Source organism: Cricetulus griseus, chromosome 6 (genome assembly GCF_003668045.3).
Source record: "Cricetulus griseus strain 17A/GY chromosome 6, alternate assembly CriGri-PICRH-1.0, whole genome shotgun sequence".
Taxonomy (NCBI): domain Eukaryota; kingdom Metazoa; phylum Chordata; class Mammalia; order Rodentia; family Cricetidae; genus Cricetulus; species Cricetulus griseus.
This window is the reverse complement of record NC_048599.1, coordinates 42751447-42776545: the sequence shown is the minus strand read 5'-3', so window position 1 is coordinate 42776545 and position 25099 is coordinate 42751447. Positions and strand designations below refer to the sequence as shown.

The following is a 25099-nucleotide window of genomic DNA, read 5'->3' as shown; positions in this document are numbered from 1 at the left end:
GCGATAGTGGGTACCTTTTGGAGGGCCCTGACAAGGTATACTACTAAGCAAACATGCCACAGGCAACAGAGTTAGTGCAAGAGGTTTATTGGGAGAGAGGGAGAGTGAAAGGCCTTTTAGGAGTGGGGACTTGAGAAAGGCAGATAGACAGGAGGAAGAAGAGAGGCAAGAGAGGAAAAAAAGAGGCAAGAGAGACAAGCGACTAAAGAAGTAAAGATTCGAGCTGTGCCTGGTGGGCACTCTTAAAGGGTGCATGTGTAGCATAGCTGACGTTGGAAAGGCACCTGTCGACAGATGATGGTGTGACTGCTTTGGTGGCAGAGGCAAGATGCTGCTGTGGCTGCAGAAACTAACAATAACAGTTGTATTCAAGGCTTCCTTCTGATCAGCTGATGTAGGTTGGGTACCACTGACCAGAATGGCAGTGCAGATGACAAAAATCACTATCTCTCTCTCTCATTGATATGTAGTAGCTGAGACCCCATGACAAGAAGTGTTTAAAAAAAACAAACAAAAACTCCTAAGAGTTTATATAATATGTTTGGTACAAGGATATCAGCCTTCTCACGAAGACTCAGATGGAGAGCTGAAGATACAGAGAAACATTTGTATGCTCTGTGAGTTGGTCATGCAGGAGTGACATCAGCAAGGGTGTGTGATTTCTGGAATGCCAGTAAACTGAGAGATTCAGCAAGCAAGATGATTCAGATCCTTCTGTGTCCCTCTGCCTTCCTGGAGTGGGATGACCCTTTCCCCAGGCTAGGGAGGACCCCTCTAGAATGGGGATCTTTTTGACCTATTTCATGCCATGTCAGATATATCTGCATGACCTGCTTCTCAGAAAGTGGGGAAAAGGCAAGTTGGAAGTTGAGATGACCATCCAAAGTCTACCATTGTCTCAAGTGACAAGAGGCCATATTTTGGTGTAGTCTCTTTCAACCCCCTCAGTGGTTTTGTAGTGTGAGCTAGTGTGAGTCATCACTTCTTGACTGTTAAAGAGACCCAAATGATTTTCAGATTTCTAAGGCAATTTTCCAGCCTTAGGAAATCTGTAGGATAATTTAAAATTACGACTTGTTTTCTCATAAACCAGAGGGTCCCCTGAAAGAGACTGAATGTAATCACTGGCAGAATTTGTTCTTTCTTGGTGCCAGGTAAGCAGATGCATACAAGAGAAACAGGCACTCATTTGGGGAACAAAGTGCAACAGGATTTGATGGCTGGAGGAGCTCCATCCTTCCTTGCTCTTTTGTTTATTGTGATGATTAATTCCTTTGGGTTTGAATCACAGAAACTCACATTTAGGAAATCCTAGTTTCTTGGGCTTCTCTGGGCACGTACATTTACCTCAGCTTACCCTAAATTTGAGGCCGAAGTGAACCTGGAGCGAAGAAATCCAAACAAGTTTAAACTCAGTCTTCCTAAGCTTACCTTTTCAGAGCATGATTTCATGAGGAACTACAGAAAAACAGGAAATAGAGAGTTTTAACTTTATAGAGCAAAAAAAAAAAAAAAAATGGTGTTCTTTCCTAGTTACTCATCAAAAAAGCCAAATAGTGTTTCAAGCTGGGTGACAGCCAATTTTTCTTATCACTTTCCAGTTCTATAAGATGCAGGTCTTTTTTTTTTTTTTTTTTGGAGCCATAACCATTAAAATGTTCACTTGTAAAAATGTAATCAGAAAAAGATTTGTGCATAAACAACCCAGAGACATGACAGCTGACTGCCAGTGGGAAGGACAGGAGCTAGAGAAAAGGAAACCCAAGCATCTAGAAGTGTCATAACATAAGGAAGGGAAGCAAAATACATATTTTCTACTCCAGATAATACCTATCCAGTCTGCAATGATAAATTAGTTTCCACATGGGAAAAACACTGAATAGTTACTGAGGTTTTGAAAATAATTATCAATGTATATATTGCATTTAGGCTTTATTTTTGTTTTCTGGGTTCCCGAGGAGTTCTTTTGAGGCAACAGGAATGAATGTACTCTGCAGGAGCATCTGCTGTAGCATCTAATTCTATTGTCACAGTACTTCTATTAATACATCTATTCTTTCCTAACTCAACTTGACTTACAAGTTCCTTATGTGACAAATATGTTTCACTGACAGAAAACAAAAACAAAAACAAAAACAAAAACACAAAAATGTGTAATATAAGTGCCTAAAGAATTCCTCTTGCAGTTTGGCAGTGGTGGCGCATGCCTTTAATCCCAGCACTAGGGACGCAGAGGCAGGTGGACCTCTGAGTTCAAGGCCAGCCTGGTCTTCAGAGTGAGTTCCAGGAGAGGCTCCAAAGCTGCAGAGAAATCCTTGGAAAGCTGCTTGGAAACAAGCAAACAAATGAACAAACAAAAGAAAACAAAAGAGGAGGAGGAAGGGGAGGAGGAGGAGGAGGAGCAGCAGCAGCAGAAGAGGAAGAAGAAGAAGAAGAAGAAGAAGAAGAAGAAGAAGAAGAAGAAGAAGAAGAAGAAGAAGAAGAAGAAGAATTACTTCTCTTGCAGAAGAGAAGGGCAGCAGTGCTGCAGATGTGTACAGCTTAGGTCTCCCTGGCTTCCTCTGACTTCTCTCCCTGGGCTTCTGGTTGCCTTTTTTTCCCCAGCATTCCTCTGTACTCACACTTCCCTAATGGTGCCTCCCACTCTCTGAAGCTGTTTTCAATCTCAGTTCCCTTCTCTGTTGCTGCTCCATATTGTTTTCCTCCTAAAACCCATGCGACACCCAATCCCAGTAATACATTGAGTGTTGTGTGTTTGAAAGTGGCTTTGGCTAAAGATGTGGTGGCAGCTGATGAGAATTAAAGTTCTTCAAGCTAAAACCCCAAAGCTCTCTTGGAGTAAGTTCATCACCGAAACCTCTTTGTGAAGGTGCTGTTGTCTTCTTTTGCTACCAAGGTGCATGTTCTGCCTTTAAAATGCTTTAGCTGTTATTTGTGTGGGTGTGGAGGGGCACACTTGCACATCCACATGTGTAGAGGTCAGAGAACAGCCTTCTGGACTTGGTTCTCTCCTTGGTGTTTGTGCAGGTCTGGGATCTAACTCAGGTTGTCAGGCTTGGCGGCAAGTGCCCTTGCTCTCTGGGTCATCGCATCCCCACACCCTTTTACAATTTAGTCACTCTTCTAGAGTCTATTTTCAGTTCATTCTTTTCAACTTTTGCAGAGGAACTGATTCTCAATTATTTATAAAAGATAAAATTCCCCATCTCAACCAAGGAGAGAAAATTCCAGAATTTACCCAGAATTAAGCACTTTTTGTAGACTCTCCACCCTTTCACCTTACATTAGCTTATAAGGCAGAATTCTTGCTTAAAGTGCTCAATTTTTAAAAGCACCTTGCCCTTCTCATTGTGCTTTGCCTGCTGTCTTCTAGCATTGTTCTACAGACCCTCTTTACTGAAATCTGGTCAGAACCCAGGCTCCCCATAACAGCAGCCACTGACCATGCATTGATATCATGGGCTTGGAATGTGGCTAGTGGGACTGAATATTTCAGTTTTATTTTAGTTAATTTAAGTTTAAACTTACATAGCTACCTTCCTGTACCTCGGGACTATCATTAAGGCAGTTATATCAAAAAACAACCAGATTTTAAAACATCCGGTTCCCCTCCCATTGCAAAGAAATCACTCAGTTTCCTTCATCTGAATCTGCTAAGTTGTTCTAGCTACTTCTTCCTAGGGACGGCGTGAGCTGGGGATTCAGTATTTCATAGCAGCCACCAGTCTACTTCCCATACCCCAAATTTCCTTAATCTCATTCATGAGATTCTTTGTCTTTTTTGTTCTGGTGTCAATAGACAAACATCACACTGGCTTAGTCTAAGGGACTTTATTGTTTTAATTTCCCCCTTTTCCTCTCCATGTTCCTTACACATCCGATGCAAGTGCACTCACACTGAGCTGTGCTCCTAGTCTGGCTGTAGTTTGATTCTGGAGTCAAGCAACACTTCATTCCATGTTTTAAAGTCACTGTTTCACCGAGCCTAGTAGAAAGGCTGGCTTTGCAGACCAAAAAGGGCCAAAAAAAGCAGAAAAGACAAAAGCATTGGGCACTGTAGTTACTTCCTTGTAAGGATGGGAAAATGACTGCTTACTATTACAGGTCACATTTTCATGTGAGGATAAATTCAGAAGCCAGCCTGCCCAGATAGCTGGTTATTGCCAATCCCTCTTGGATGCTGGGAGGTAGTATAACACAAGAGTTGTATTTGGTAAAGTGGTGCATTGGCATGAGGAATACCATTTTGATTTCTTGTGTGGTTTGTTGGGCCCCAAGCAGGCTTTATCTGCTTTTTACCCCCAGGTCTCCTCCCCTACATGAATAGAAGGGGAGACTGCTGGTAGCAACAACTGCTGCCAGGAAACCTGAAGCAGCTGTTGCTAGGGCTAGCGCTAGAAGCAGGTAATAGCACAGGCAAGGCGGCCAGGCCTCCTTATGGAACACAGCCTGCAATTTATGAAATGTCCTGGCAGAAAGCCTCTCCCAACATGGTTTCCATGGAAATATTTTGATTGAAACATATAACTCCCCCCAAAGGACAGTTCTGGGATGTAAACCTAGTCATAATAGCATTCTTTTACTATTAGACCCAAATCACATGATTCTTTATTTAAAACAAACAAATCCCTGTATTTGTAACTGATATAATAGTGGACAGCAGATCAAATATTTGTTCTTTTATAAAAATAAATCATTTGAGGAATAGCCTCTTAAATAGTGCCCATGACATTGAAAAAACATGTAGTCTTCCTTGTGACTTCTAAATTTTGGCTAGTTTAGCTTGTACCTTACAAGGTCAGGACATTAAGTTCTAAGAGTATGGGCTAAAATAGTAGCACCTGCTGTTTACACTGAAGGGTACTTACAGAGCACATGATGGTCACCAATAGCTCAATTTTATAATCAAGCTGAATATACTGTTTAATTACTACTCATCAAACAGAACCACAGCAAAACAAACAAACAAATAAACAAAAACTGTAAGTAAGGTCCCAGCAGATGTTGGAAGTAAAAGGGGCTAGAAAACAGCAAGAGAATTCAAGTTTATATGTTCAGGGGATTTAAGGTTGATGATTGCCAATTCATAAAATAGAGCTTATGTCTGATTTTTAAATGTAAAAATCGGAGTTGAAGACAGACAATAAGACTGAATAGTAATACATTCTCTATTTTAGAGTATATTGTGAAAAAATAAAAATGGAGCTAAATTTCTCTAATTTTGTTCTCTGGGACTGAAGATTACAGTTGTCTAGGGCATAATTTGTTCAGTTACAAGTTTTTTTTGGTGCAAGTTCTATATTTTTCAAGTTCTAGTCCGTATTATAACTTGACTTTTAAAAACACAACCAAGTTCAAATGTTGCCTTGATTCCCAATATGAAACTTCAGGTCTGCTCTTGTGCTTCCCAGTGCCTCTCCTCCCACACCCCTCCACTTCTCCCAACCACCATGAGAAAAGAACAGTGTAGGATGGACTCCCATGGGACAAGAGAGAATGGAGCAGTGGCTGCAGAAGTGGAACTGGAGACCTCAGAAAGGAAGCTTCACACAGGCTGAGTCCTGACTGACAGTTAAATCAACCAACCAAAGCGTAGCAAAAAAAAGAAAGGTGGGGCCAGTAATTTGTGCAAAGGTGGGAGTGTATGACTGGAGACTAGGTAGTCTAGTAGAGAAGGAGTAATGTGGCTTGGGACCCAGGCTGAAATGGACTTTCTAGCTCAAGGCTAGGATTAGATCTTAAATGCCACAGAGAGCCTTTGTCATACTTTTGGTGGTGAATAGGAAGGGTTCAGTTAGTGAATGGAAAGAGACATGGCTGGATTGTCCATGCAGCTGGTTAGACACATGGAGAAACAGTGGGGATTTTGAGTATTGGTATAAAAAACCATGGGCTTATTGGAGTTGCTGAGTAGAGCAGAGAGTGATGAGAGAGCTAAGGGTGCAGAAGGTAGCTGTGGTAACGGACACGGTAGAGAAGATAAGAGTGATGACAGAGATAGGGGTGCAGAAGAAGGTGGCTGTGGTAACTGACACAGGAATCCAGGCAGTTATGACACAGCAAGGCAGCAAAAGTGTAGGCAGGCAGAGGGAGGGGACCTTTCTGGATGTGCATAGGGTGTTTTTATGCCTGAAGTGGAAAAAGACAAATTTTCATGAACCAGCATCCACAAAATTTAGTCAAAAATAAGGTGAATAGAAAGGAAATTGAAGAAGGCGGTACAACTCCTTAGCAAAAGAGCAAGTGCATGCATTTTCCTCCTCCCCTTCCCCTCCCAGGGTGAGCATTGGTGTCCTGGTGGGATTAAGAACCAGCCCTCTAGGGCCTCCTCCACTTGGCCTTTGCAGTGCATGGTGCTGCACCCAGCAGAGGTCGGAAATGTTTCCTTTCAAATATTGAAGTACTATTTTTAAGCAAATGTACTGTATGCCAAACAGCTATTTTAGACTTCTAAAGAAGATCTTGTTGTTGGCCTCTCACCTCTCCCCCTGTCATGAGAAGGGAGGAAGTGAATCTAGACATCCAGAGGCTGAGGGTTGGAACACAGCCACAGTCCTCGGGTGCTTACCCCTCTACCTGTCCACATTTTGCAGTTACCCAGGGAGCCTTTCATATGCTGATTCCTGCTTCCTCCCAAGATTCCTGTAAGTGTCTCACTGGCTTAAGGCTCAGACATTATCAGAATTTAAAAAAGAAAATCTGTGTAGGGGACTCTGATGTGCAGCTGAAACAGAGGACCGTTTCCTTAAAGAAGAAATCTTTGTGAATGTTGATGTGGTGGTTACCAGACAATGATTTCAGAGTTACATTGTTGATGTTGTAAATTTACCAGGACGTTTAAAAGTCAGAAATGCAGGATGATTTGGAAAAAAAAAAAAAAAAAAACTTTCAGGATTAAACTATTCTAATTATGATACAGTATATATTTGCATGACTATATCAGACATTCTGAATACTGTGTATGAATTATTATGTAGCTTATTTGGCCATAACAGCCCCCCACTACAGATATCAGTGTTAAAAAATAACTAACCAAACAAACAAAACCTATAGTACATGTGACCCTTATGTGATCCAGAAATGTACCTTGATCTAGCAGAGGTGCCAAAAGAAAAGAGAAAGCATTTTCTTAGATGAGATTTAGAGTAGGTTAGAAGACATAGGGTCCTTTTCTTAAAGGCATTGCTAGTTATACTTAAATAGGATAGGTTCACTTACCCCACAGTGCTGCTCACAAAGTTGAGATAATACAGTCAACAAGATGAAATCTCAGGCATTGTTGACTTGATATTTCAGTGGCAGGAGATGGACAATAAACAGATGGACACAAATAAGCAAGTAAATGGTCAGTAATGTTAACTGTGGTTCTCTAGGGAGTGATAGTAGAGATGGCCACTCGGGAGTACAGGAAGAGGCAGTGGTATGGGCTAGGTAGGAAGGGGGACTTGATTCAGGAGGTGACATGATGGGACAGCTGATTGATAAGATGGAACCACCTTGGTCAAGAGCTAACCAGCAAGCCTTCTAAGACATGGAACCTGTAGATGCAAGGCCAGAAGGCAGAACAAATCAGAGTATTAAAGATTGGGACCAAAGTTGGATGGGGAGTCAAGAACAGAAGTAGAGTTAGAAAAGTGCTGTAGAGCAGAGATTGCAAAGTGAGGGTCCCAGATCCTCAGCATCTTCAGTACCAACAAAGCTTTGAGCCCCCTCAACATGCCACCTTAAAGGGACTTCAGAGATGGGCCAAGCCACGTAGATTTTGACTGAACCCTCAGAGAAGGTTGCTGCACACTCAAATACAAGATCAACATCCTGGAACTAGGTCAGGAGCTTATATTTCATCCTCTTTGCTGTGTGCAAATTTATATTCAACATGCACTGACATGATATGATTTACATTTTGGAGACAGCTATTCTGGGATGTTTAAAAGAAGGGTTTATAACATGTGATGTTAGTCAATGTTCCATCATTATAAAATACCCATTTAATTAACTGGTATCTGGTATATTGCCCAGCTCTAATTTACATACTCAGGAGGTCAAGGCTATATATATATATAGCAAGTTCTAGGACAGCCTGTGCTACATAGCAGGATGCTTTCTCAAAACTTCAAAGGTTGGGTGTAGTAGTAGAGAAGTAATAGAGCTCTTGCCTAGAGCTTTGCGTTCACCACTAGAATGATCAAGGAAGGGAACAAGGAGGAGAGCAAGCAAGGGGGAGACAATTTATTTTGGTTCACAATTTTCAAGGGTCTGGTGCCAGGTCAGGTGAACATTTATAACTACAGGGGCAGTGACAGGGAGTGCATGTTGGAGCTGTCACACCTCAGTGACCTAAAGACATTCCATCAAGACCACCTCTTAAAGTTCTAGCACCAATCAGTAATATGGCCTTGGAGATATTCAAATTCCAAACTATAACAGGGACCTGCAGGTTGGGGAGCACCAGGACTTCAAGAAAGGTGAGTTTGAGTCTTTGTCCTTCTTCTGACCCGTGTGTGTGTGTGTGTGTGTGTGTGTGTGTGTGTGTGTGTGTGTGTGTGTGTGTGTGCATTTATTGAGACATGGTCCTGTTATGTTTCCCAGTCTGGCCTCAAATCCTTGTTGCTAGTTGCTGCACCTGCCTCAACACCCTGATTAGCAGGGAATTATAGACTTGTGCCACCACACCCAGCTCTAGGGCTTTAAACTCTGACACGCCCATGTCCCCCAAACTCACTCCGAACCACACTGTGGTAGAAAATTTGGGAATGGAGTAAGAGAGTCTGAAAAGCATTGTTTTTTCACCCAGTGATTCAGGTTTTGTGCCCATCTTCCTTCAGCCATCTTTCTTGCCTTCACAGCCAAATGACTTTTTCTTCCTATGATAAAGGCTGTGGCCTGGCACTTGGGCATTACAATACTTGGCCCAAACTCTGAAACAACTTAGAAATGCAAGTGGTAATGTCTGCCAGGCTCTTGTAAAAACACCCAGGTCAGTTCCTTCCTCCTGACCAGCCTTTGTAATAACAGTGTTGATAATGTTATCTGGGCTGTCCTGCCTTGGGGCTCAGAGCTGGCTCTTTGTCATGGAAGCATGTGATATTTAAAGAACGACTCCTGTGGTTTGGAAAGTTCTGGCTAATAAGTGGCCTGAAGACAATAGACTGTGGTATGAGCCATAACCCTGACATTTACAAGTTAAGACCTTGAGTGGATCCTTTCACTCTCCAGGTCATTGGTCTCAGCTCAAATGTAAACAGCAAATGGACACCAGAGGGCCGTACTCTCAGCGTATAAGGACCCAGTATGCTTATGTGTCTCTTCAGCTTGAAGGTTCCATCACACTTGACACATGGTGGCTTTTCTTGTATCCCAAGTGCTTATCCAGAGTAAATAAAATATTCAGGCAGGCAATCAGTGAGCATGTAAAGAGCACTGTCTGGGAAGAGCTATTGCTCATCTTCCCTTACCATCACTACTAGACCTGAATGTTTGCTATAAATGCCTTTTAGCCTCTCACACCTTTGACTTGCTCAGTTGCCTTCTTGGTATGAGAGGCTGATTGACAGAAACCCAGGGCAACTGGGGGTTGTGTTGCTCACATCTTTCTATGCATGCACTTTTTGACTTCTAAGTAAGATCCTAAGAGTGGTTTCAATACCCAAGATTCTAACCCTACTTTCAGTCCCTCCAAATCTAGAGCTAGAGATGGGAGGAGACACTCATTATTGGGGCAAGAGAATGCTTATAATATTAAATGAAAGATATAGAAAAAAAAAGCTAAGTTGCATGTCCAAGGATCGTAGAATTTGAAGAAAGGGAGGACCTAAAACTGCAGGAATTATTAAAAATGGTTTCCCTGAGGGAGAGTTACCAACCTCAAGCTTGAATAGCTGACAGGGAAAGTTACAGAGGTTCTGAGGATAGGAATGAACCTGGCATGGGACCTCAAATCTGTTGATGAGGTCTGAAAGAGAAGGAAGGGCAGTGTTAGGAATATAAAGAAAGCTGGTTTAAAAGAACTGGATTATTGTTTCTCATCTCCTCAGCTTTTGCTGCTTAGTAAAGCACTGCAAGGATTAGTGACCTAAGATAGCAAACATTCACATACAGAGCACAGATTTACACACATTATTACACAGAATAAAATAGTTCAGTAAAGGGGGAGAAAAAAAGAAATGTACTTAGAGTTGTAAAGATGTCCTCCTAGAAAAATATGTTTTATAGAAACATAAATCTTATCCAGTGAAACTGTAATTGTATAAAATACCTATTATAGTCCACCCTACATTTTTTTTTTCATTCATTGGTATTTTCAAACTTTTTGTGGTTTTTACGTCTCTTAAAACTGATAATATGTGCTAAATTTGGTGCATATGTGTGGTCTGTCTCAAGATAGTGGAAGTATAGATAGACACATCCCATACCTAGTTCTTCACAGTGAAAACTGCTGTTTAGCCCAAGTTTACCTTAACAAACCATTCTTTTTTGTAAGATTTTTTTGTTTTGAATTATGAGTATGGGTCAATATGTTCATATGCGTGCAGGTGTCCTTGAGACCAGAAGAGGGCACCAGATCCCCAGGGGCTGAGCTACAGGTGGGCATGAGCAGCCTGCCTGATCTAGGTGTTGGGAATCCTTTGCAAGGGCAGTGCTGACTTTTCACCACTAAGCCATCCATCTCTCCAGCCCTAACCTATTCTAGTAAGACTCATTCGTCACATATAAAGGTTCTAATATTCAGTCTTTGTACACAGGTATTAGTGTATCACATCTTTATCAGTTCATTATATTTTCCCATATTTAATTATAAAAATGAACTTAGTTTCAAATATCAGCCTGCAACTCCACCTTTTCTACTTGGCACTAAGGTTTGTTGATCACCTTGCCAGATTAATAATGTCAGCTTGTCCTCACACTCCAGGTGTTTCTTTAAATGAAGTACTTAGTCCCTTAGAGTGCTTTGTATTTTGGAGGTGCTTGATGGAGCCACAAAGAAGAATTAGCAATCTCTCTATTATAAAATGGTCCTAAGAGGCTCAATCAAGTTTATTTTTATACTATGATAATGTTCGACCTGTATGCATGGGAGCAATGAAGAATGCTTGTTGTTGTACTTTAAAAATTGCATATAGAATTCTTCTATTGTTTCTGTAATATGCTTCTGCTGAAGGATTTATTCCCCATCCAAAGCTGGGAAACATGAATCGAATTGGGTTAAGTGGAACAATACAAGTGGTCGTTTATGTGTTTGTGCTTCTGAGTATCAGCGTTCTGGGTGAGCCTAGGTTGGTGTTTGCTGCAAATGGCCACACTTCCATCTCACCAAACTCTCCCAACTCCTCTTGGAAGCGGCAGGGCAGCTTGTCCATCCTATTGCGTTCTGTAGGCCACAGGCAGCCCTGTCTCAACACTGGAGATGGGAGAATACAATACAGATAGATAGCAAAGGATTGGAACCCTGGATGGGGAGGAGTGTGACAGCTAACTTCAGTTTCTTCAGGTGCCCCCTCAAGACCTAGGGCAGTTGACCAGGTGTAGAGTTGGGTCAACACACCTTTTCGTAAATAAACAAAAAATAAATAGTGCATGTTTTAGGTGTGATGAGACAGGCTGTCACAACTGCTGTACCTTGTCCTCTAGCACAAAGGTAGCCGTGGAACCCACAGATATAAGTGCAGTGTTCGCATGAAATGGTGGCTTCAGAAACAGGTGGCAGGCTAGATAGCAGACATGATGACAGAAATGAATGATGAGTCAGTTTTGATGATAATGCTGGGGTGGTTTCCCTTCACACCCTCACATCTAGCTCGACGCTTTCTGTCTTTGATACATGTTGAACTCAGCCCGTTCTCTTCCTTTCTGCTTTACATCTCTGTCAGCCTTTGCTTCAGAGCGAAGACCCTCCTGTCTTTCCTGTTTTTGCATACCATTTCAATGTCTTCCAGTTTGCTTTTCTTCTTAAGGGTAATGGAAACATCTCATCCATGGAATAGTGGGTGCTGGGAGAACTCCTAAGACTTGAGTTCTGTGCCACTAGCTGGGCGCAAGGACAGCTTGTTTATGAGAAGATGCGAGGAGACACATCCATTAGGAAAGTGTGAAGGAAGTCTGGGATGACTTTAATTTACAGAGAGCTTGTGGGAACAAAACAGGAAGAAAGTCTGTAAACAGTGAGTCAATACAATTAAAATGTAAGGGAGTAGCTCTGCTGCTCGGGCCTTGCATGTGTCACTGTGCTGTGCTAAAGAATTTAATTAAAACTCTAATGGCAAAATTACAGAGCTAGATTCTCTCTGGGTCCTTTTTAGCCTTCAGTGTAAGTAGGGAAAGCTTGACGTTAGTTAGTTCAGATCATATGTCTAGGCTACAGGTGAATAGGGTAATGGTAGCAAGGGCATGCTTTCAATTATAGAGATGAGTGCACTCCTGTGGTCTCCAGACTGCAGAGGAAGTTCAAATTCTACCAGCTTTATTTTCTTGCTCATTTTCTATACTCTGTTAATGTATATGGTCTAGCCATCCAATTAATAGTGCTCATTCAGGTGTGGGTAGATAAACAGTCCAGTGAATTATACGGCACATTTAAAAGTAGCTTTAGCCTGGTGGTGGTGCCCACCTTTAATCTCAGCACTCTAGAGGCAGAGGCAGGTGGATATCTGAGTTCAAGACCAGCCAGGTCTACAGAGAGAGTTCCAGGACAGCCAGGGCTACAGAGAGAAATCCTGACTTTGTAAACAAACAAGCAAAAAGTAACTTTAAATCCTTTGTGCCAGGCAGTGGTGGCATAATCCCAGCACTCAGAAGGCAGAGGCAAGCAGATCTCTGTGAGTTTGAGACCAGTCTGGTCTACAAGAGCTAGTTCCAGGACAGCCTCCAAAGCCACAGACAAACCCTGTCTCGAACCATGCCCTCTCCTCCCCCAAAAACTTAGTTTTATTTATTTCCCAGGTGATCTCCTGTGAATTAACTCTGTTCTTAAAACTTAGGAAGGACATTTTAGTTACTGCCACTTGTTGGGGATTTTAGAGGAGATACTGAGTTAGTCAGGCAGTGTTCTCTAGCAGAAGATCTGGTAGGGTATTTGCGATCCATAGGAAGAGATTCATTATGAGGAATTGGCTCCTGAATCAGGAAGTCAATCTGGAAGCTGAGAAGTCTGTGAGCTTTTGTCTATATTATAGACTCTATAAGTTGGAGGCCTGTCTAAACACCCTAGGTCTGAGAGCAGAGAACCAGTGTGTGTGAGTCCCTTCTAAACTCAAAGGTCTAAGGGTCAGAGCACCAGTAAGCAAGAGCAGGAAAGGAAGAGCTGACCCTTCTCCATCTGATCTGTGGGTGCTCCATAGGATCTGGGTGACGTACATTAGTGAGAGCAGACCATCTTAATCAATCTACTGGCACAATGATTGATGTCTCCCCAAAATACCCCTGTATCCATCTACCAAAGAGATGCTGTGTCAATTCTCTGGGAACCCCCTAGCCTAGTCAAGTTAATGTGTCAATTAGCCATCATGGGCATTTTCTTTTTTAGTGCTTTCAGTAGAAATTTGTATCTTGCTATGTGCGTACTCTACAAAGAGTATATAAACATTTTATTTCAGCCTCATAGCAACCCTGTTAATTAGGTTTTTCAGCCTTATTTTGTGGTCTGCAAGGCAGGAGCTTAAAATGGGTGCACTCTTGCTTGAGGTTCCAAAGATTGGTCAGGAGTTGAGCAGAGGTCCTGTGCCAGACAGTCTACAGTGGGTCTCCAAGTGCAGTGTGATAACATCCACTCCAGCAGCAATAACATCCACGTGTTAGGATAGCAGATTTTCAGGCCCACCCCAGACTTACAGAATGAGGTATTCAGCCGACTGACTTTTGTATTACAGCAGTTGGCTTCAAGCGATGTCCCAGTGATTCTCAGGACAGATGCAGCCCAAGCCTACAAACCACAAGGCAATGGCAAGATGAGGGATTTTTAGACTAACTAGAAAGAGATAAAAATTAAATGCCCCTAAAGCTCCTTACTGCTAATCTCCCTTAAGCAGGAAGTCATGATAAAGAAAGAGAAACTTCTTGGAAACAAACAAACAAACAAACTTCTTTTCCTAGGTACATACAATTTTTTTTTTCTTTTCAGTGTGTGTTATGTAAATGTGTTGTATGTACTTGTTAGCACAGGTAGGGGTGTGTGTGTGTGTGTGTGTGTGTGTGTGTGTGTGTGTGTGTGTGTGTGTGTAAATCAGAGACAGACGTTAGATGTCGTCCTTTAATTGCTCTCCAGCCTTATTTCCTGAGTGGGTCTCTCCCATAGCATGAGGTCATCCTTTGGGCTAGGCTGGCTGGCCAGTGAGCTTGGGAACTGCCTGCCTTGGCCCTCTCCTGCACTGGACTACAGGGCACATGCACCATGCTTGGCTTTTTGCATAGGTTCTGAAGATTGGAACTCGGATCCCTATTCCTGCAAGTCAGACTCTTTACCAACCAAGCCATCTTCCTAGCCCTGGACATACAGATTGCACTGAGCCTTTCTATGTGTCAGGAATACAACCTTGAAAACCTCAGGTGCCTGTGAAGTTATGATGGCTAAATGAGATTATTTCCAGAGTCTATAAGAAAAATTTGGGTCATCTGAGGAGTTGTGTAGCAGCCACCAAGTAGTAAGAGTGGATCCATGGTCCAGAACTGGCTATTGGTAAGGAGGTTGTACTGGAGTCACAGCTACTTCTTTTATGACCTTGGATGGCTGCTGGTGTAGAACCACTTTTGGATGACAAGTATGAATACAAAAATTAAAAGCAGTCTTCCTAAAATTCAATAAAAGATGCTAGAATCAAAGATCTGTTTGTGTGTAGATGGACTTGTATGCCTACTTTGTGAAGCTAAGGTCTCATCCTTGCCTAGCAGGTACTTTACCACTGGGCTCCATCCAGGCCCCACAGACCTGTTTAACTCTTATTCACCATTTACTTTAGGTAATCTAGACCATAATGATAATGCCACCAGTTTTTAAATCCAGTTCTTTTAGAAAAATAAGGACAGAAAGAAATCACTTTTTATGTAATTGCTACTAAGTGCCCCTGGCAGTACCAACGGGCTCCCTAATGATCAACAAAACAAGCATAAGGATATTGAAGCCTTAACCAGGGATTTTTCAGTTGCTCATTGTTTGGGGAGGGAAAGGTAGGTAAAGAACATAATGTTTCCTTTCAGTTGATGGGAGTATACTTAATACCTTTTTCAGCAAGAAAGCCTATCTTTTTTAATAATCGACAGTGATTTTAACAAATCATTAAGAGGTATGTGATTTATAATCCCTCTGAAAGCGCAAATATTAAGTGATTGCTCAGAAGTGTACTTTGTCAAAGTGTGTGTCAAAGTGCTGATGGGGGTGGGGGAGACACATCCCCCAGGAGTTAGGGCTGACCTTCCCTACTAAGGCATCAGAGCACTCCACAGTCTCTGTTCTTGGTTGTTTCTCCTGCCTAGTGTGTCTTCTCACAAGTACTTGCTCCTGGGCTGGTGTTGCTCACCAGAGCTAAGTTGCCTGGATGGTGTTTGCAAGTAAACAAAGGATTCTCACAGTAAATGGTATTTAGGGTAAAGGCTTTGCCAAAGAGTTCTTTTCCAAAAGCTTAAACTACAGAGTTAGTTAAGGGCTGGATTTGGAGCTGCACAGAAATGGGCATAATTTTGGTTTTGCTGGGCAGAGATGTGACCTTGTCTGTCTTAAACTCGCTAAGAACAAGCTTCCTTAGTGGAAAAATAGGAGTGAAAAATACCCACCTAGCTTTGTCTTTACAGGGCATAAATAAGATGGGCCATTTTAGAATGTACATGACAGTGGGCACCTTCAGTAGTTTCATATCTGATGACAAATCATTTTCTAGGTCCCTTGTGTGGAGTGTAAATCATCTATATGACCCACCATTTTACTGTTCCCTGAACATGGCAGACACAGTCTGACCTCTAGGCATGTGCATTCCGCCTTTATTCTCATTCATATTTATTGTCATTCTCTGACCCCTCCTTCCTGCCCAATTGATGTCACTTCCTATAAGCCTTCTTGACTATTCTAACCTCACCCTTCCGTTGCTTTTCAGTTTTTAGATTTATTACTACTATACACTATTTTGTTAGTTTCCATTTATTTCCAAAATTTCCATGAAGCATAAGATCTGGCAGCAGAGACTATTTATTTATTACTCTACCCCAGCAAGGAGTTCAGTCACTGCCCAGTGAATATTTAAGAAGTGCTTTTTGTGATCTACCAATTCCTAAGTTATGAATCCCAGAAACAAATCCATGACAGTTTAAGTGATTCCTATATTTTGAAGAATTTTAAGGATACCAGGGAGCTGAAGCTGAATATCGAAAGAAACCAGCCAAAGATGGACCCTGTGGCTGCTGTGGAGTTATGTCACCTGGACTTCAAGAGAAAGTTGCCAGGAGGTGTATAGTCAGTCTTCTCCAGCAGTAGGGCAACCGCTTCTTACATAGTTCCTTTGGATATTCACAATGAACAAACATTACATAACTAAGAGATGGCCTGTCCTGTCCCACCTGAGAGGCTCTTCTAGAGGGGCTCTTGCCCTCTGCCCCCACTGGATGCAGCACCTCTGCAAGAAGTACTACTTTGTGAGACCCTTTGGCCCAGGCTTATTTCTCCTCTCCTCTCCTCTCCTCTCCTCTCCTCTCCTCTCTCTCTCCTCTCCTCTCTCTCTCTCCTCTGCTCTCCTCTGCTCTCCAATCCTCTCCTCTCCTCCCCCCCCTCCTCTCCCCCTTCCCTCCCATCTCCCCTCCCCTATGCCCTCCCTTCCTCTTCTCTCTCTTCTCTTGAATGTTCTTGCTGGACCATAGCCCAGGATGCTCTGCTGCCTCTTCTTTATTTCTCCCCCTTCCTGTGTCAAGGCATTTAGCCAGGTTTTCTTTTTTTCTTTTCTTTTCTTTTCTTTTCTTTTCTTTTTTTTATAATGAATATTTGTCTTTATTGTACTCTACACATGGTTTTTACAGTATGAGCTATAACACTTGATGAGCTAGACCGACGAACTGAAAATGATATCATTCGAATATACTTGTGCAGAAGGACGACAGCACCACTTCCCACAGAGGGAGCTCACCCGGTAGAATTCAGAGTGAACCACACCCAAGACCTTTTCACTGGTCTGCAGTGAAAAGAATTGGAGATGTTTCTGTCACTTATTTTGCTGCTAGGTGTGAAGATGAGGAACAAACACGGATTAGTCTGAACTGTACTCAGAAAGCTTTGATGCAGGTGATAGATTTTCTCTCCCAGAACAGACAACTGTATCAAAAAACTGAAATTCTTTCACTGGAGAAGCCTTTGCTTCTGGATACTGGAAAGGGATGGTTGTGCACAGTGGATGAATCTGTCTCCCTGGCAACAATGATAGAGCGAATCAAAGGACACTTAAAGCTCTCTCGTCTTTGCTTAGCTCTTGGAGTAGGGAAGACCTTAGAGTCTCCAGTCAAAGTTGTGGCCCTGTGTGCTGGTTCTGGGGGCAGCGTTCGACAAGGAGTGGAGGCTGACCTTTACTTCACAGGTGAAATGTCCCACATGATGTTCTGGATGCTGCTTCCAAAGGAATAAATGTCATTCTCTGTGAACATAGCAACACTGAACGAGGTTTCCTTTCCAATCTTCAACAAATGCTGGGTGATCACTTGGAGAATAAGCTCAATATCACCCTGTCTGAGACCCTCTTCGTGTGGTTTAAAATGCACAGGACATCATAGTGACACAAGCTACACCTCATTTGGATTAGCCAGGTTTTCCATCAAGCTCAGTTCTCGTGTCACCAGCTTGGTGGTTTAAAGAACTAAGCAGCCATTTCTCCCGTTGGGAAGGTCACATACTGGGCCACCAGGAACCTGCTGCTATATTATAAGGCTGACTGCTCAGCATGGGATCTCTCAGTGGTGACAGTGTCTGTGGATGCTCCGCAGAACTTGCTGTACTTCCCTTACACATGAAGGAGAGTTACAGAGCCAGCATCAGTCCTAGGCTCCAGTGGAGACTGTGTATTTGAGACCCAGTGGGAGCCTTTCTAGAAAACAAAGAGCAAGAGGGGGGCTTCCTTTGGAGCTGTTGCGAAGAGCAGTTCAGAGGCCACGTGGTTAAGAAGAAATGAGTGTATTCTGTGAAAAGTGCAAAAGTCCAGTCTTTTCAGGACCCTTCCAGTATTGCCATGTCCACTGAGCGAGAGCTGAAAATGTCCGTGGTTGTACCTGCCTTTTCAGATGCAAGTGTTTTCCAGACAATGATTTTAGTTACTTGGATAATGTATTATTCTGGGACAAATCATTTTAATTAGAGATGTTTACCATAAAAAGGGGTTCATCAGCTTTCTATCTATATTTGAAATACATCTAGAAATTTCATCTGTTGTTTGTAGAATTTGAAGGTTCAGGAGAGGGGGAACAGGGCATATTATCGGATATTGGTAGGAATATTTATTATAAATCCTACTTATTTGTCTCCAGAGCTCCAAATAAGCTGCCCTCCTTCCAATTTGACATTCACTTAGTTACTCAGACACCAGTTTTGACTAATGTGACAAGTTCCCTGTCCTTGAAAGTTACTGTGTGTAACTTATCACTTTGGTTGCAGACTTGTTTTGTTGGTGTTCTCTATGTGGAGATGTAGTTGTTGAGTGCTTTAGTAACCATTTCTTTATGCTTCTTCTCTCAAGAATCAGGGGACCACCCACAGCAATGTCCCGCTATAGCACAGAGGCCCCTGAGACTCTGAGCATTCATTTACCAGAGATGGGGGAAAGAAGGACAAAGAGAACCAGACATGGAGATGGTGGCTTCTCCATTTGACTACCCTTATAAATAAGGAGGCAGAGATTAAGCATCTTTATTCTGAGGTAAAGGAAAAGACAGAGAACTACTGCTACTGATGGACCCAAGATAAGCCTCTGAGAACAGTTTGTCCCTCGTCAGGAGAGTTTCCTTCCCCACCAGGTTCTAATCACATTGAGGTCACCCCTGTCCCACAAAGTGAGGACTATACCAAGACCTTATCTTGGTCCCTTCAGACTCTTATAACAGAATGCCACACACTAGGTAACTGTTGGCAACCAATATATTTTTCATATTCCCTGCAGCTGAAAAGTTCAAGGTGAAGGCCCTAGCAGACTGTTATCTGCCAACAACGCTGTCACCATGTAGATATAGCTGGTACTTTATGGCTGAGTCTTCATGCTGTAGAAGGCTAAGGGGTCTCTCTGGAGCCTATTTTATGGGGTTCTGATCCATTTGTCTCCCCAGAGTTCCCATTTCTATTTTCTGTCACTTTAGGGAACAGGAACACACTGTATGAATGTGTGTGGTGGGACTCCTATCCAGACCGTAGCACCTTGTTAAACATCAAAAGACCAACTTCATATCTCCAAAAAATATAACTCGAAAACTCAGGAAATGTGGTTTGCCTTCCTTGCTTTTGGTAACCCACTAAGCTACTGCTGCCATTCGGTTATAATAGAAACAGGGGTGAAATGAAAGGAGCAGATTGTGCCTTCCACACGACACCAGCCTAGAGCATCTTCCATATCTCACAGTCCCAGCTAAAAGTGAGCACATCAAAGGCTCACACTTGTTTCTTGAGGGATTTTCATTTCTGTTTCTATGAGATATGGGAGACCAGAAAAATAAGAGGTCTATCGCTCTTCATATCTGCTATATAACTCATGGGCTTGCTCTCCCACCCTGAATGTGAGCTCCATGTCGGGCACAGGGCATGGGCTCCTTAATGGGGACTGATCTCTCTATCTCACCATCCCTAACTGTCAATGAAATGAGAGGAAATTCCAACTCTGTTGAACAACTTTTTCCAAGGAGAGGTGAAGAAACAAGAATTTGTCCCAAGTAGATAAGGCACTAGCAGACAAAAGAAAGATTCTGTTGAAGGCCTTGGTCATATATAAAAGCATCGACCACTCAAAGGCAACTACATCCCTGGGCTATATAGTAACAGCTACACTACCAAAATGTCATATCCTAATCAGTCCTTTACTTATTCTATAATCTCAAGGAGCAATGGACCTTCTGATGATCTTGTGAAAGCTGTAAACTACTTGACATTGTCTACTGCCTCCATAAGAAACTACAAGAAGGATGAATCTCACTAGGGTCTCATGTGGGTGATCACAGTGCTGAAAATTAAGAGCCATGTCTAGCCTTGAGGAAACAAATATACATTATGTTTGATGACTTATTCTCTGTGCCAGCCACTGCACAACATGAAAGTTGACAGAGAGTGACTTTCATAGAAAGACATCTGGAATGCAGAAGAACAAATTCAAGCTGACCTTTACATAGAAAACAAACTTCCAGTGGGTCTAATTCAATAGTAATTTACAAATTTTGGGTTTTCATTATACATAGAATGTATTCTAGGTTAGAGAAAATATTCTTGTACATACCAAGAACATTGCTCTTTATGACTCACAAACAAGTACATTCCCTGTTAAAATGAAGATACAGCTCTGCCTCACCTTCTATTATCTGTGTCCTCTTGGACAGCTGACCAGACTCCAGTTAGGATCAGTGTTTACATCTGCAAAATAGGGTTGGTGGTGTTTCTATTATTTATTAATTTGTTAATACATAATCTCAATTAGCAACCCGCAGAATTATTAGTGTGTTATAGTAACAATTGACAGATATTTACTTTGTTAATATTATACTGTGCTTTTGTTTTATTTTAATAAGACAGGGTCTGACTATATAGCCCAGACTGGCCTTCAGTGCTCAATCTTCCTGCCTTAGCCTTTCAACTGCTGTTAACACAGGTATGTGCCACTGTGTCTGGTTGTGGTCCAGTGTCTGTGTCAAATTCTCTGGTATCTCTAGTTAGTAATGAAAAAATGGATTTCTACACCCACATTTGGCTTAGATTTATCTGATCATAAAGGTGTTTCTAGTGATTGTAAGATATTTTATCCATATATGGTTCTGTCACCATCTGAAGGAAGCTATAATGTAAAAATACATACTACTAGGTTTAATAAAGGGACATGGGATTGTACGGAAAACATAAACATAAGAAAATATACTAAATTAAGGCATCTATTATGAGCAGCAAATACCTTAAGAAGTTGGAAGAGGTGAGATGCAGGTGCAGTTCAGGTGTCCTGTTGCCAGAGCATGGAGGAGGAGGAATGTCATAGGTCACAGCATCCATTACATTGAAGGAAAGCAGCAGGTCACTGGGGTGTTTTTCCTGTTGCTAGTATCCAAAAGAAAATTTTACAAGATACAAGATAATTATGAACATTCCCTCACTGGAAAGCCTGTCCTACAAAGATATCAAAAAATACACATTAGAGAAAAGACAGCATCTTCAATAAATGGTGCTGGGAAAATGATGTCAATATGTAGAAGAATGAAACCAGGTCTTGATCTCTGAGCATTCACAAAATTCAACTCCATATGGATCAAGGACCTCATTACCCAACATCATACTTTGACAAATGGATTAATGACCTCAACATGAGACCTCACACTTTGACAAATGGATCAAGGACCCCAAAATGAGACACACTTTAACAAATGGATCAAGAACCTCAACATGAGACCTCACACTTTAATAAATAGGTCAGAGACCTCAACATGAGACTTTACCCTCTTGACAAATGGGTCAGGGACCTCAACATAAGACCTCACACTTTGACAGATGGATCAAGAACCTCAGCATGAGACCTCATCCTTTTGACAAATTGGACAGGTACCTCAACATGAGACCTCACATTTTGAAACTTCTAGAGGAAAACAGGCAGGCTACTTCAACATGGAGACACAAGAAAGGTAAGGATTATCTGAGTAGTACTACAACAGCACTGGGATAAGACTACCAGTTGGCAAATGAGATAACATGAAACATAAAATACTCTACAACAAAGGGAACTGTGAATAGGAGGCAGTCCACAGAAAGGGAGAAAAACTTTGCCATCCATACATCTGACAGAGAAACAGTGTCTGGACTATACAAAGAAATAATAAATACATGCACATCAAGAAAGACAATCCAAACAAAATGCAGAGAGTGAAACAGAACAGGAAGTTCTCAAAAGAAGAAATACAGATGATTAGTAAATACTTTTAAACATGTTCCGTAGTCTTAGCAGTCAGGGAAAAGAAGATTAAAACTACATTAAGATTCCATCTCATCCCAGTCAGAATGGCCATCATGGCCATATCAGGACTACAAATGACAACAAATGCTGGTAAGGATGGGGGAAAGGGAGACTCTATACACTGTTGTGGAAAAATAAACTAGAGCAACCAATTCAAAAGGTCAGTCTGGAGGTTTCTAAAAAATTAAAAAAGCTGAACTACCTATGACCCTCTTATATCACTCTGGGACATATAACCAAGGGAATCTTTATCTTCCTACAAAGGTAATTGAAGCGTGATCCTAATTGGTCTTATAAATAAAAGCCCAGAGTCAGATATCAAGGTAAATGCTGAGAGATCAGAGAAGCAAAGAAGCAACCACAGTCACTTTTTACCTCTCTGAATCCTCCAACCAAAAGGGCTGAGATCCTATCTACACCAAGCCTTATTACTTCCTGCCTCTGCCCCACGTTGTCACTTCCTGTCTCCTCTCTGTGTAGACCTCCAGATTTTATGGTTAACTAGTGACTAGCTCCACCCTCTGATCTCCAGGCAATTTTTATTTGTCAGAACACAAACAAAATATCACATGTGGTAATTGCATATCCATGTTCATTACACTTCTATTCACAATATCCAGAAAATGGAAGTACTCTGGATGCCTATCTGATGGATGGATAAAGAAAATGTGATACACACACACACACACACACACACACACACACACTATGGATTTCTCTTTTAGGGTTGAGAGAGTAAAAGTGACGAGAACTTAGAATCAGAGAAGTTGGCTCAAATTTCGGGTTTGTTACTCATTGGCTATAGCTCCTCCCCAATGTAAAAATGCACTGACTGTAGTGGTAACCAATAACCTCATGTAACTCTTGATATTAAAATCATAATAAATATTGTGCTCCTCTGTTATCTACCACATTTCAAGTGCTTCACAGCTCTGGGTGGCTCACGGTGATTATATGGCACCTTTGTATCATTGTTGCAAATCTACTGAAACTTGGTAGAGTTCTTGTTAGTTTTAAGTGAGGCAGTATGTGTGAAATGCCTTATGCAAAATCATAAACTGATTTGCATTTGTTTTCTCGTATTCACAGCCATTTGTTTATTCAGTGTTCACCTTTTCCCAACTCCTTAGACTCCATTTAGTTCTTTGAATGTCCTTTGAGATCAGGGTCATTTTCTTCATTTTTAGGTAGATAGGAAAATTTACTTTCAAGAAGGTTAATCAGCATGGCTTCCAAGATGCTTCAACAGGTTTTAGATAGGAGGTTGAAGTTCCCAAACAAATGTAGAGGGTCATCTCCTTTGAAAGTCCTTGTATTGGTTACTTTTTTTTCATTATTTTTATTTGAATTAGAAACAAGATTGTTTTACATGTCTATCCCAGTTCCCTCTCCCGCCCCACCTCCCCTACCACCCCCCCCCAACTAAAACCCTACCTATCACATACCTTTTCTGCTCCCCAGAGAGGGTGAGGCTTCCATTGGGGGGGGGGTCTTCAGAGTCTGTCATATCTTTTGGGATAGGACCTAGGCCCACCTGGGTGTGTCTTGGCTCACTGAGTATCCCTCTATGTGGAATGGACTCCTAAAGTCCACACCTCTGCTAGGGATAGGTACTGATCTACTACACGAGACCCCATAGATTTCCGAGGTCTCCTCACTGACACCCACGTTCCTGGGGTCTGGATCAGTCCCATGCTGGTTTCCCAGCTATCAGTCTGGGGACCAAGAGCTACCCATTGTTCAGGTCAGCTGTTTCTGTGGGTTTCACCAGCTTGGTCTTGACCCCTTTGCTCATCACTCCTCCTTCTCTGCAACTGGATTCTAGTTCAGTTCAGTGATTAAATTCTGGGTGTCTGCTTCTACTTCCACCAGCTGCTGGATAAAGGCTCTAGGATGGAATATAAGTCAGTTATCAATCTCATTATCATGGGAGGGCATTTAAGGTAGCCTCTCCTCTGTTGCTTAGATGGTTAGGTGGTGTCATCCTTGTGGATCTCTGGACATTTCCCTAATGCCTGATTTCTCTTTAAACCTAAAATGTCTCCCTCTATTATGGTATCTCTTATCTTGTTTTCTTCTCTTCTGCCCCCTACTCAACCTTTCTGCTCCCTCATGTCTTCCTCATCCCTTCTCTTTCCCCCTTCTCATTTTCCTAGCTCCCTCTCCCCTCCCCTCCACGCACGCTCCCAATTTGCTCAGGAGATCTTGTCCCTTTCCCCTTCTCCGGTGGACCATGTATGTCTCTCTTGGAGTCCTCCTTGTTTCCTAGCTTCTCTGGTTGTGTGGATTGTGGGCTGGTAATCCTTTGCTCTATGTCTAAGAACCATATATGAGTGAGTGCATACCGTGTTTGTCTTTTTGTGATTGGGTTACCTTTCTCAGAATGGTTTCTTCTATTTCCATCCATTTGCCTTAGAATTTCAAGATTCCATTGGTTTTTTCTGGTGAGTAGTATGCCATTGTGTAAATGTACCACAATTTCTGTATCCATTCTTCAGTTGAGGGACATCTAGGATGCTTCCAGGTTCTGGCTATTACAAATAATGCTGCTATAAACATCGTTGAATAGATTTCCTTGCTATATGAATGTGCTTCTTTTGGGATATGCCTAAGAGTAGAATTGCTGGATCGTGTGGTAGACTGATTCCCATTTTCCTGAGGAGTTGACATACTGATTTCCAAAATGACTTTACAAGTTGGCACTCCCACCAGCAGTGGAGGAGTGTTCCGCTTTCTCCACATCCTCTCAAGCATAAACTGTCATTGGTGTTTTTTTTATTTTAGCCATTCTGACAGGAGTAAGATGGTATCTCAGAGTTGTTTTGATTTGAATTTCCCTGATAGCTAAGGATGTTGAACACTTTATGTGTCTTTCAGCCATTTTAGATTCCTCTACTGAGAATTGTCTATTTAGTTCTGTACCCCACTTTTTAATTGGATTGTTTGGTGTTTTGGAGACC

General features: G+C 42.0%; 1 protein-coding gene and 1 pseudogene across 1 annotated transcript in view; both read left to right on the top strand.

The window, feature by feature from the left end:
• Plcb4 (phospholipase C beta 4) overlaps positions 1 to 25099 on the top strand; it is a 304729-nt gene that overhangs the window by 150436 nt on the left and 129194 nt on the right. The window lies entirely within an intron of this gene.
• Positions 11188 to 17733, top strand: LOC103161942 (annotated as a pseudogene).